Source organism: Lepidochelys olivacea (assembly GCF_965140295.1).
Source record: "Lepidochelys olivacea isolate rLepOli2 genome assembly, chromosome: 5".
Taxonomy (NCBI): Eukaryota; Metazoa; Chordata; order Testudines; family Cheloniidae; genus Lepidochelys; species Lepidochelys olivacea.
In genome coordinates this window covers 1,983,901-1,996,692 of record NC_140415.1, presented here as the reverse complement: position 1 = coordinate 1,996,692, position 12,792 = coordinate 1,983,901, and positions in this window count along the sequence as shown.

Below are 12,792 nucleotides of genomic sequence, written 5' to 3'. Positions count from 1 at the left end.
ATCAGGTTGCAAAGTCAAGTATTCAAAAGTCAGGAAATGTCAGAATTAACGTTACTGTAAGCAGTGTCAGGATGAGCTCCAGCCTGACATCTGGTGGTGAGGTGTGGCAAGTTGTGGAAAAGAACTTCAGGGGCCGATCTCATTTGCATAGGCACACCCACCCCGCCTAGAATGAGACCATAGCTGCCCAAATGGTCACTTTGGCTGCTGTGGGATCCCCAGTGTCTCTGTTATTGGGTCAGGAAGAATAAATTGTTATTACCCTGATGATGGGAACTGTGCTGGGAACTGTATTTAGCCTTTTGTTATGATGGAGGGACTCACCATCAACTATGTAGCACTCGCTAGGCAAGGGTCATGGGTTCCAAAACTCTGTGAATAGAGAGAGGCTGGGGACAAGTATTAATACTTGGTGGCATGGGCCCCTTGGTGAGGGCTTTATATGCTAATTGCACGTCCTCCTCTCTCCACTGTGGAATGTCAGAGCTAATTTTGATTTCATTAGAAGTCTAGTTACAGGCTGCTGAGCTCGCTTTGGGCTGACAGTGCACCAGCACTGAGGCTCCCCTACTGCAAGCTGAATTCACCAAAGAGCTGAACTGACTAAGAGCTGAAATCACTGAGCGTTGTGTTAAGTAGTGGGGGAGCCTGAAGATCTATTGTGGAGCAGTTTGCGGGACGGCTGGAGTGCCTTGCGGACCGGCTGGTGGAGCGGAGCGGTCAGCTTCAGATCGTGTAAGGTGCCTCTTACCCCCGTCCCATCTCCACCCAGGTTGGGAGGTAAAGCTCCGCAGATAAACTTTTCAACTCTGGGGCTGCCCTGACCAGGGACAGAGACGCTGGGGGTCCCACAGCAGCCAAAGTGACCATTTGGGCAGCTATGGCCTCATTCTAGGCGGGGTGGGTGTGCCTATGCAAATGAGATCGGCCCCTGAAGTTCTTTTCCACAACTTGCCACACCTCACCACCAGATGTCAGGGTGGAGTTCATCCTGACTCTGCTTACATTACCAATGCACCTTTAATTCTGCAGCCTCATGCATATGCTTTATGACACAGTCTTTAATTACATGTTATCTAATCCTGCATGGACTGTTAGGATTTGAACTCAGGACCTTCAAAGCCATAGCACAGACCTGTACTATTTGCACTAAGGGAGTACTGGAAACAGGACTGGGTGGTTCGCCTATCCTGACACACTCTTTGCCAATGTGTTACACTGCTAAACAGCCGTATAGTGGTGGGTCTCCAGATTCCTGGGTTCTGCTCCTGGCTGTGGGAGTAGTATTTTAGAAAAGGCCAGGACCATCCAGGTGTGTATCTCCTGGTCAGAGCGTGCACCCCACTGCCTCCTTGCCAGGATAATCCTGTCCATTGGTTTCCTAGTAGGTACCTCACAGCTGCATTTCAAGCAACTCTGTGTTTTTAAAGTATTCTTTGTCTCCCTTATCCCTGCCCTGGCTGGTCAGGCCTTTAGTTGCTTTTTATCCAGACCCTCCCTGATAGGTGTTTGTCTAAGAGCAGGTTAGACAAACACCTGTCAGAGATTATCTAGATAATACTTAACTCTACCTTGAGTGCAGGGGACTGGATGACCTCTTCCAGTTGATGATTCCCGGGTGCAGTCCTCAGTTTTGCCCAATCAGTTTAAAATACTGTCTTCCCATTCTGGGATTATAATAGTCTTTCCCCTGTTCCTGTAAGTGCCTATGACAGGGCCCTGTGAGTAGCAGCACCTTGGTCCCTGAGGTTGCTGCGGCACTGGAAAGAGCACAGGTGTAAAGGGAACCAATTAACTCGTTGGTGTTGGGGATTACCGACAGGTGGGTGGCAATTGCTGGGCTAGTGAGGCAATTGGCTCAGTAGCTGGGAGGATATAAGTGGGAGGAAGAGGAAGCAGGGGGAAGCTCAGAGGGTGAGAGAGAAGGCTGTGGGGGCAGCAGTTGCTATAAGCCGGCAGTGTGTTCTGTTATACTTTGTAAGTGATGAATAAATACACGGCTGCTGAAAGGGTGACAACCAGGTGTGTGTGTGTGGTTAAGAGAGCAAGAACCAGGCCAGGCAATGTCACCCACTGGGCACTGACGGGGCTGCCCTGGTACACTGCTCCTGCTGGGGCTCAGCAGGGTTAGGGCAGAGGTTTCCAAACTGTGGGGGGTGCCCCCTAAGGGAGCATGCAGGAACATTCTGGGGAACGAGTGATGACACCAGGTGGCTCGGGCTCTGGCCCTGGGGCCGGGTGACAGGCCTCGGGCTCTGGCGGGGTTCAGGGAGGGAGCGCACCTCCACCCCCGACTCACCTCAGCAGGCCACCCAGCCTGTGGGTCTGTGTCAACGCCTCTTGTCCAGCACTGGCTCTGCCCCCCGAGACTGTCGCATGCACCTCCACCGCTTGCATTTTCAGGGTGGGGCAGGTATTGGGAGGGCACAACCCAAAATTGTAAATCAAAGGGGGACGGGGAGCTCAGCTCAAAAAGTTTGAAAACTGCTGGGTTAGAGCTTGTTCCTCTGTGCTTCCCGGGCCTCCCTTGTGGTGCTTTTCTGCCCTCCTTGGGGCCAGACCTACCTTCTTCCTGGAGCGCTTCATGCTGCTTCACACAGCTGCAGCTTTTATGGGAGAGCCTTTCTCCAGGCCCTTTTCCCAGCTCATGCTGAGCTGCCTGTATTCCTCCCCAGCCTTCACCAGGCCCTTCCCAAGGAGGAGAGTGATAGGGCTTGACCCCTGTCATCTGAAAAGCAAGGGAAAGAACCCAATTAGTCATGTTCTGCACCTGGGGGCAGTCACTAATCACCTCCTGGATAGCAGACTGATCCCCTTTCTCCCAGCAAAGCACACTTTTTGACAGGGAATAGCTCTCTCTCTCTCTCTCTCTCTCTCTGCTTTTCCCCTTTGGGCTGGTTTAATATTGGGGTTTTGCCCCTCTCAGAGCATGAGGAGGTGGGATGGTTCTCTGAATTTAGGGACTGTCCCACAACGTTTAGGGTAGGGGACAAGCCAACTCATCTGAGAAATCCCATAGTTAATTGGAGGGGAAGGACCAAGCTCCCCGACTCTAGGACTGGTGGACAGAGAGCCTCACTGCCCCTATCCAGTGTCATCAACCCCAAGTGCTCAAAATACGTGAGTTACACCCACAAATAATACAGTGGAGTTCTGTTTCTTTGCTTGCTAGATTTGAAGCCTTTAGGAGGCGTTCGGGTCATGTTTGCAAGCTTTTCTCCATCACCACAATGACGAGAAACTTGTGGGGTTTTTTTGTTTTGGTTTGGTTTTTCAATGGAAGCTCAGACTCTTGCAACTTCCCATGGCTACTGGAGCTGGTGCTGCCAGAAAAACACCAAATATCATGAGTTAATCGAATCATAGAAGATTAAAGCTGGAAGAGACCTCAGGAGGTCATCTAGTCCAACCCCCTGCTCAAAGCAGGACCAATCCCCAACTAAATCATCCCAGCCAGGGCTTTGTCAAGCCTGACCTTAAAAATATCTAAGGAAGGAGATTCCACCACCTCCCTAGGGAACCCATTCCAGTGCTTCACCACCCTCCCAGTGAAACTGTGTTTCCTAATATCCAACCTAAACCTCCCCCGCTGCAACTTGAGACCATTACTCCTTGTTCTGTCATCTGCCACCACGGAGAACAGCCGAGCTCCATCCTCTTTGGGACCCCCCTTCAGGTAGTAGAAGGCTGCTATCAAATCCCCCGTCACTCTTCTGCAGACTAAACAAGCCCACTCTTCCTGACCCTCAACACTAGGGCTGCCAATGTTGTATTTGAAAAATGAGGGATTGTTTTCTTAGCACCCCTGCCCCACCCTCCTCCTGATATTATTTATTATTAATAATAATCAGCAGTCCCCGACCTTCGCCAGGGGCTGTTCCTTGCTGCTTTTTTCAGCACTCAGCAACTGCCAATCTCGTTGCACAGAGATGGAAAAAATGAGGGATGTCCCTTGTAATAAGGGGCTGTGGACAGCCCTACTTGACACCATGAACCCAAAGTGGTTTTTGGAGCGGCCGGCCTGTATGGCTCTGGCTTCCCCTTCTCTCTCCAGCCGCCTCTGGCTGCTGTCCAAAACCTACGGTGCCCCCGCCTGCCCGTGGGCACCGCTCCCCCGGCGCGGCAGGGCGGGTGGGCGGCACACGAGGGCTCCCGCCCTGCCAGCAGAGCTCTGCCCCAGACCTTGCTGTGGAGCTGGGGCCTAGGCCTGGCCAGAGCACCGGCCTCCCCCATTCCCAAGTGGGGCGCAGTGCCCCGGGGAGCCCAGGCCAGCTGGCAGGCAGGGGGCACCTGAGCCAGCCCGGTCAGGTAATGGGGGGTTGTGGGGAGAGGAGACACTGGGCCTAGCTGAGGGGCCGGCCCAGGCGGTAAAGGGCGGAGGGGAGCGAGCTGCCCGTCCCGCCCTGTCTGTGGCGTTGGGGGATGGGCTTGCCTTGCCAACGGCCCTGATTTTGCCCCATCCTCACGCTGTGGCCCTGAGGGTGAATCTGGGTCCGTGGCACTTTGGAGTTACTGGGGAAAGGGGGTCACGGGGCGGTTTTGTCAGCACGAGGCCTGAGGCGAGCCCCGTGCGGTAACCGGGGCGGGGGCTTTCTCTGGGGAAGCCTAGGCCCACGGCACGCCCCGGCTGCTCTGGGCCAGTGCAGGTGCTGGAGCTGGGTTGTCTCCGGAGCTCCACGGGCACGTGGACGCGGTGGGGTCCGTGTGGAGCTGCTCAGAGTCGTAGCCCCCGTCGGAGCCTGGTGGACTCGTGTTCACCTGCTTTATTTGCCTCCACGCCAACCTGTCCGCGCGTCCCACGGGTTCATTGCCCTCACGCCAACCGAGCTGCCAGGTTTGGGCTGTGACCGCAGCAGGGGAGCGCCAGCTTTGGACAAAGCACCTGTTTGAACTGCAGCGTGAGGGAAGAAGGTTCGTGGTGGTATTTCCGTTTGTCTTAGGTCTGTAAGGGTTTAGTGAGGGGCCTGACCTGAGGCGAGGAGGCTAGGTAACAGGTTCTGGGGGTTACTGGGTCCAGACACAGTAAGGGAATAAAACTGGAGCAGTAAATAGAAAGTAACTTTCTCCATTCCCTTTGAAGTCTTCCTGAAGTGATTTTTAAAGCGAGCCCCTTGGAGAGCAAAGCAGCTCTGTGAATTGGAAATTCAGATTCTTTAAAGCTCCCTGAGAATTAATGTCCACCTTCTATTAGCATCAAGTTTAGAGGTCTACTCAGGTGAGCAGAGAGCCTATCACACTGAACCTTTCTCTATCCTGAGAAGAGAGGAGATAACGAGCAGTTTCATAACCTTGCGTAGCACTTCCAAATGCTCAGGCATCTAGTACGGGGCAGTAGCAGGAGCCATGACAGCATATTGCGCTGCTTCTGAGCAGGTGATATTCTGGGCAGCAGTGTGGAGAGGACAAGATACAGGTGCTCAGAAAAATGCAGGACATGTGGGAAAAACCTTAACTAAATGGGCCCTCTGCTAAAACATCATTCATTAATGATCTGGAGGATGGTGTGGATTGCACCCTCAGCAAGTTTGCAGATGACACTAAACTGGGAGGAGAGGTAGATACGCTGGAGGGTAGGGATAGGATACAGAGGGCTCTAGACAAATTAGAGGATTGGGCCAAAAGAAATCTGATGGGGTTCAACAAGGACAAGTGCAGAGTCCTGCACTTAGGACGGAAGAACCCCATGCACCGCTACAGACTAGGGACCGAATGGCTCGGCAGCAGTTCTGCAGAAAAGGACCTAGGGGTTACAGTGGACGAGAAGCTGGATATGAGTCAACAGTGTGCCCTTGTTGCCAAGAAGGCCAATGGCATTTTGGGATGTATAAGTAGGGGCATAGCCAGCAGATCGAGGGAAGTGATTGTTCCCCTCTATTTGACATTGGTGAGGCCTCATCTGCAGTACTGTGTCTAGTTTTGGGCCCCACACTACAAGAAGGATGTGGAAAAATTGGAGAGAGTCCAGCGGAGGGCAACAAAAATGATAAGGGGGCTGGAACACATGACTTATGAGGAGAGGCTGAGGGAACTGGGATTGTTTAGTCTGCAGAAGAGAAGAATGAGGGGGGATTTGATAGTTGCTTTCAACTACCTGAAAGGGGGTTCCAAAGAGGATGGATCTAGACTGTTCTCAATGGTAGCAGATGACAGAACAAGGAGTAATGGTCTCAAGTTGCAGTGGGGGAGGTTTAGGTTGGATGTTAGGAAAAAAAATTTCACTAGGAGGGTGGTGAAGCACTGGAATGGGTTCCCTAGGGAGGTGGTGGACTCTCCTTCCTTAGAAGTTTTTAAGGTCAGGCTTGACAAAGCCCTGGCTGGGATGATTTAGTTGGGGATTGGTCCTGCTTTGAGCAGGGGGTTGGATTAGATGACCTCCTGAGGTCCCTTCCAAACCTGATATTCTATGATGTGTGACCCTTTCCTGCTTCCTCTTTTCTGGTCTCCATTCAAACTTCATTGAAGGTTTGTACATGAAGATATTGTTAGAATTATTTCTCTCTTTCCCATCAGTGTGACACTACTTTTGTTAAGTATCAGTCACCAGTGCTCAGGTTCATGGGTGTTTTTTGGAAACCATTTATAGGTGACAAATCTGAGGAATTGCACAGATTGAAGTGTTACTAGAGGAGGTTTTGGAATTAACTGAGAAACTGAACAGTAACAAGTCACCGGGCCCAGATGGCATTCACCCAAGAGTTCTGAAAGAACTCAAATGTGAAATTGTGGAACTATTAACTACGGTTTTTAACCTGTCCTTTAAATCAGCTTCTGTACCCAGTGACTGGAAGATAGCTAATGTAATGCAATATTTGAGAAGGGCTCTATCCTCACCTGGTGTAAATAGCATAGTTCCATTCATGACAATGAAGCTACACAGATTTATGCCAGATCAGGATCTGGCCCTTCATCTTTTATTCTACAAGAGAGAGACTGACTCCCAAGCAGTCTGCTCTGCATCTCCTTTGGATGGAACTTTAACTTGAGCTCCCACCAGCTCAGGGAAGATATGAAAGATCCAGGGCACTTTTTGTGAGAATCTGGGTTAGTTCTGGCATCCGTTGTCAAATTTCTCCTCCCCTTGAATATAAATATTCAGTGACTGTGGTGCACTGAGCTGTGTGAAGTGTTAGCTATAACCCTCCACCCCAGAACCAGCTGCAGTTTAGTGGCAAAGTAATTCTTGTGTATACCTTTTGTGCAGGGCAGGGTTGTCTACCCATATTCATTGCTGTTACTCCAGTTTTATACCATTGTTGCAGTGTGGTGGTCCCAGGCCCTTTGCAGTAGGTATTGGAGTTTGTTTTGTGCATTATTATTGTGCAGAATCCCTGATGCCAGCAAGGGGCAGTGAGAATCCTGGGCATCAGTGAGGGATTGTACTGATGGCCTTGGCCAGATGTGCTGGTTTAAGACTCAGACACTGGCATCCTTTCTTCACTTAAATGTCCTAGTTTTATTTTAAATAGTGGTGAGTGCACTGACAGTTCATCAGCCAGAGGGAGTCTGTTTGTGCAACAAAACATCCGGCGTGGCTGAGAACAAATCAGACAGAATTAAACAAGACAGGGAGGCCTTTTAAATTCTAGCCAGTAACAATAACCGCATGTCTGTAGAACCAAGTCTTGTGTTGTTCCTTGGTACGTTTGTGGCTATCTAGCATTAAATATCAGGGTGCATCTGCTAGCGTGTTTCTGAATGGGAGACTTTTAAGTTCTGAAAATGAGTCTATATAACTGAATATACATGGGAATTTCCCCCAGGGATCAGGATCACACCTTCTAAGACAAAACAATGTTGCCTGTTGAGGATAGTCTCCAACCTTCATAATGTAGAGATCTCAGTAAATGATCGAGTTGAATAGTCAGGGTTATGGGTTCTTACATTCCCCCCCGGTTCTACAGAACCCTGTGTCTGGCTCATGTCATGGGTGGCAGCAGGATCCTTCTCCTCTGTGGCATTTAATCCATACATGTGTGCACTGTGCGTCTTAATCAGCCCGTTTGAACTGATATTTGTATCTGGCTGCTCCAGTCTTTGTTTAGGCTTGTGCCCACCTTCATCCAAGTGCTTTCATTGCTGGGCACTCAAAGGGGGTGGGGTGTGTGTGCATTGTAAATTGCTATGTATTAATAACTGATACTGGCATGGCTTTGCGTTGGCATGTTCCAGAGACTAAAATAGACATGGGTCTTGCCCCAAAGACACTTTTGGTGTTAAAGGGTTGCCTTGTTGGTGGAGTGTTAGAGTTTGTATGTCATAGAATCGGAGGATTAGAAGAGACCGCCAGGGTTATCTAGTTTAACCCTTTGCCAAGATGTAGGATTTGTTATATCTAAACCATCGAAGACAAATGGCTCCAGCCTCTTCTTGAGAACCTTCAGTGAAGGAGATTCCATGACTTCCCTAGGCAGTTTGTTCCATTGTCCTACTGTTTTACAGTTAGGAAGTGTATCCTGAGATTTAATCTAAATCTGCTGTGCTGTAGTTTGAACCCATTGCCTCTTGTTCTGCCCCCTATGCAAGAGAGAACAACTTTTCTCCATCTTTCTTATGGCAGCCTTTCAAGTATTTGAATCATAGACTATCAGGGTTGGAAGGGACCTCAGGAGGTCATCTAGTCTAACCCCCTGCTCAAACCAGGACCAATCCCCAATTTTTGCCCTGGATCCCTAAATGGCGCCCTCAAGGGTTGAACTCACAACCCTGAGTTTAGCAGGCCAATGCTCAAACCACTGAGCTATCCCTCCAGATCTCATGTCTCCACTTAATCTCCTCTTTTGCAAACTAACCATACCCAGTTCCTTCAGCCTTTGCTCCTATGGCTTGCATTCCATCCCTTTGATCATCCTTGTCACTCACCTCTGGATCCTCTCCAGTTTCTCTACATCCTTTTTATACAGCAGGGACCAAAATTGGCCACAGTACTCCAGCTGAGGCCTAACCAGCACCGAGTAGAGGGGTACTATCACCTCCTGTGACTTGCATGCTATGCCTCTTTTAAATCAACCTAAAAGTGGATTTGCTTTGTTTTGCAACAGTATTGCATTGGTGACCCAGGCTGAGGTTGTGATCCACCACAACTCCTAGATCCTTCTCAGCAGTGCTGCTGCCAAGCCAGTTAACCCCCTCTGTGTTTGTGCATTTGGTTTCTCTGAAGCACTTCAGAAGCACTTCTCTGAAGTTTGTCTTTGTTAAATTTCATTTAATTAAACATTCATTTTGTTGTCTATAGAGTAGTTCTCCAATTTATCAAGATCCCTTTGAATTTTAGTTTTATCCTCCAAAGTGTTTGCAACCTTCCCTCCTCCCCCCCCCCTTTGTGTCATCTGCAAATTTGGATGCTCTCTACTTCTACATCTAGGTACTTAATAAAGATGTTAAATAACACTGGACCCAGAACAGATGCCTATGGAACCCCATTTGAGACCTCCTTCCTAGCTGACGTCATTCCATTAATAGTTACTCTTTGTTTGCAGTTTAATCAATTATGTATCCACTTAATGTTAGTTCTACCCACCCCACATTTCTCCAGCTTACTTATGAGAATGTCAGGACACTTCAGGGGAATGTAAAGTTATTTAAATGGAGTGTATCAGCTGATGAGCAGCGAGCTCATGAGTCAGTGACTCCCACCATTCCCTCTGTGTCAGGGCGACTGTCTGAGCATAGCACCTCTGAGTTTCAAGAGCCTGTTTCCTAAAGTGAAATACACTGATGGTGTGAAATACTGAAGAACGCACCTGTGCTTTAGCATCACCCCTTCAATTAGGGAGGCCTTGTCCACCTACTTGGACCAGCAGGAGGGCTGTCTCATGGTTTAGTTCTGCACTTGCAGCCATCCATCACTGTTGTGTAGAGTCCCCTTGTGATAGGGAGCTTAGGGCATATGGCACTGGCAGGGCCAGGAGCACTGAGAAATCTTGTCAGAGGCCCCTACCTTGACCTTTTCTCCTGCAAGTACATTACCCTGCAAACACTTACAGTGGAGGGCCCCTAATATAGCAAAATGTTTGAAACTGAACAAACATGGTCGATAATCAGCACACCAACAAGAAACAACGTTCAGTGCAGATAAGAAAAATAAATCTCTGGCACCATCAGCAGAGCAGAAACCAAAAGGCAAAGGCAGGAGTGAGGGAGAGGCCAGATCTGTCAGTTCCCTTCCCTGCAAAACACACTTTTTAATCTCCTCTGTTTGGCAGCTTCTGGAGATAAGGCTAAGAGGAAGTAAAGGGAAAAATGAGCTGTGTGGGTGGCTCTAGCTAAATGAGTCTTTCCATTAAACAACAGCAGTTGTACTGCCTTTTGCCACAATTATTGCAATTAAAGCGAACCCTTCCTTTTCAACTGCAAACACAGATCTCTTTCTTGTGGCTCGTTGGCTCTGATAGTCTAAATGGTTTAATCTCAGACTGCAGTCATGGCTCCAAATTTTGAGGCTACTGCTAATTTTAAACTGACTTTATTTTTGGTTGTGTAACTGAAACACTGAGGAAAATAAACAATGGTAATTCTGCAAACTGACCCAGACTTTGTGTGAGTTTCCGTACCAGCATGTTGAGTCGTAGCCACAGCACCTGATGGCATCATTTTAAGTGGTGAGCATGTTATTGCTAATTTCAGCCTGGAATCCAGCAGGGCCGTTGGAACCATTTGTATTTGTCCTTAAGGTGGAAGAGATTACTCTTGTGAAGAACAAGAAATGGAACCAAGGAGAGAACTGGATATTGACAAGAGAAGAGCTTTGTCCGCTCATTCAACCAGAGCCTATAACATTTGATAAGTGATTCTCAGCTTTTTAAAAGTCTTTCCTGGATGCCTTGAGTCAGCCCTTCCTTAGGCTGTGGAGACTCTGATTCTATCTCAGATACTTATCTAGTTATCTGGCCCCCATTACCATAGTAACTGAGCCCCCCACAGTCTTTAATATATTTATCCTGCCATACCCCTGAGGGCTTGGGAAGGATCATGTCACGGTTCCTCCCCCACTCTGAACTCTAGGGTACAGATGTGGGGACCTGCATGAAAAACCTCCTAAGCTTATCTTTACCAGCTTAGGTCAAAACTTCCCCAAGGTACAAAATATTACACCTTGGACTGGCCGCTACCACCACCAAACTAATACTGGTTACTGGGGAAGAGCTGTTTGGACGCGTCCTTCCCCCCAAAATACTTCCCAAAACCTTGCACCCCACTTCCTGGACAAGGTTTGGTAAAAAGCCTCACCAATTTGCTTAGGTGACTACAGATCCAGACCCTTGGATCTTAAGAACAATGAACAATCCTCCCAACACTTGCACCCCCCCTTTCCTGGGAAATGTTGGATAAAAAGCCTCACCAATTTGCATAGGTGACCACAGACCCAAACCCTTGGATCTGAGAACAATGAAAAAGCATTCAGTGTTTTACAAGAAGACTTTTAATAAAAAATAGAAGTAAATAGAAATAAAGAAATCCCCCCTGTAAAATCAGGATGGTAGATATCTTACAGGGTAATTAGATTCAAAAACATAGAGAACCCCTGTAGGCAAAACCTTAAGTTACAAAAAAGATACACAGACAGAAGTAGTTATTCTATTCAGCACAATTCTTTTCTCAGCCATTTAAAGAAATCATAATCTAACACATACCTAGCTAGATTACTTACTAAAAGTTCTAAGACTCCATTCCTGGTCTATCCCCGGCCAAGACGACTACAGACAGACACAGACCCTTTGTTTCTCTCCCTCCTCCCAGCTTTTGAAAGTATCTTGTCTCCTCATTGGTCATTTTGGTCAGGTGCCAGCGAGGTTACCTTTAGCTTCTTAACCCTTTACAGGTGAGAGGAGCTTTCCCCTGGCCAGGAGGGATTTCAAAGGGGTTTACCCTCCCCTTTATATTTATGACACGCCCCCCAAATCTCAGCTAGGGTGAAACACTGGCTGGGATTTCTTCCTGGAGCTCTAGGAAAACAGAGTTAATAAGACACATGCATCTCTAAATATACTACCAAGTACATAAAGACTAACAATATTTTCCACATCTCAAGGACGATTTTAACCAGTTGATTCTGGGAAACTTTCACGGGAGAGTGCATCAGCCACTTTGTTAGAAGCTCCTGAGATGTGTTGGATGTCGAAATCAAAATCTTGGAGAGCTAAACTCCACCGAAGAAGTTTTTTGTTAGTTTCTTTGACGGTGTGAAGCCACTTTAGTGCAGCATGGTCGGTTTGCAGGTGGAAACGCCGTCCCCAAACATATGGGCGTAGCTTTTCCAGAGCGTAGACAATGGCATAACATTCTTTTTCAGTGACTGACCAGTTGCTTTCCCTCTCAGACAGTTTTTTGCTGAGAAACACTACAGGGTGGAATTCTTGATCAGGTCCTTTCTGCATTAAAACTGCTCCCACACCACGCTCGGATGCATCTGTGGTTACTAGGAACGGTTTGTCAAAGTCTGGGGCCCTTAGTACAGGGTCAGACATGAGTGTCGCTTTAAGCTTGTTAAAGGCCTTCTGACACTTTCCGGTCCACTGAACAGCATTTGGCTGTTTCTTTTTGGTTAGGTCTGTCAGTGGGGCAGCGATTTGGCTGTAGTGCGGTACAAATCGTCTGTAATAACCGGCCAAGCCTAAGAAGGATTGAACCTGTTTCTTTGACTTTGGGACAGGCCACTTTTGGATAGCATCCACTTTGGCCTGTAGGGGGCTGATAGTTCCTTGACCCACCTGGTGTCCAAGGTAAGTCACTCTGTTTAGGCCTATTTGACACTTCTTAGCCTTAACAGTTAGTCCTGCCTCCCTTATGCGCTCA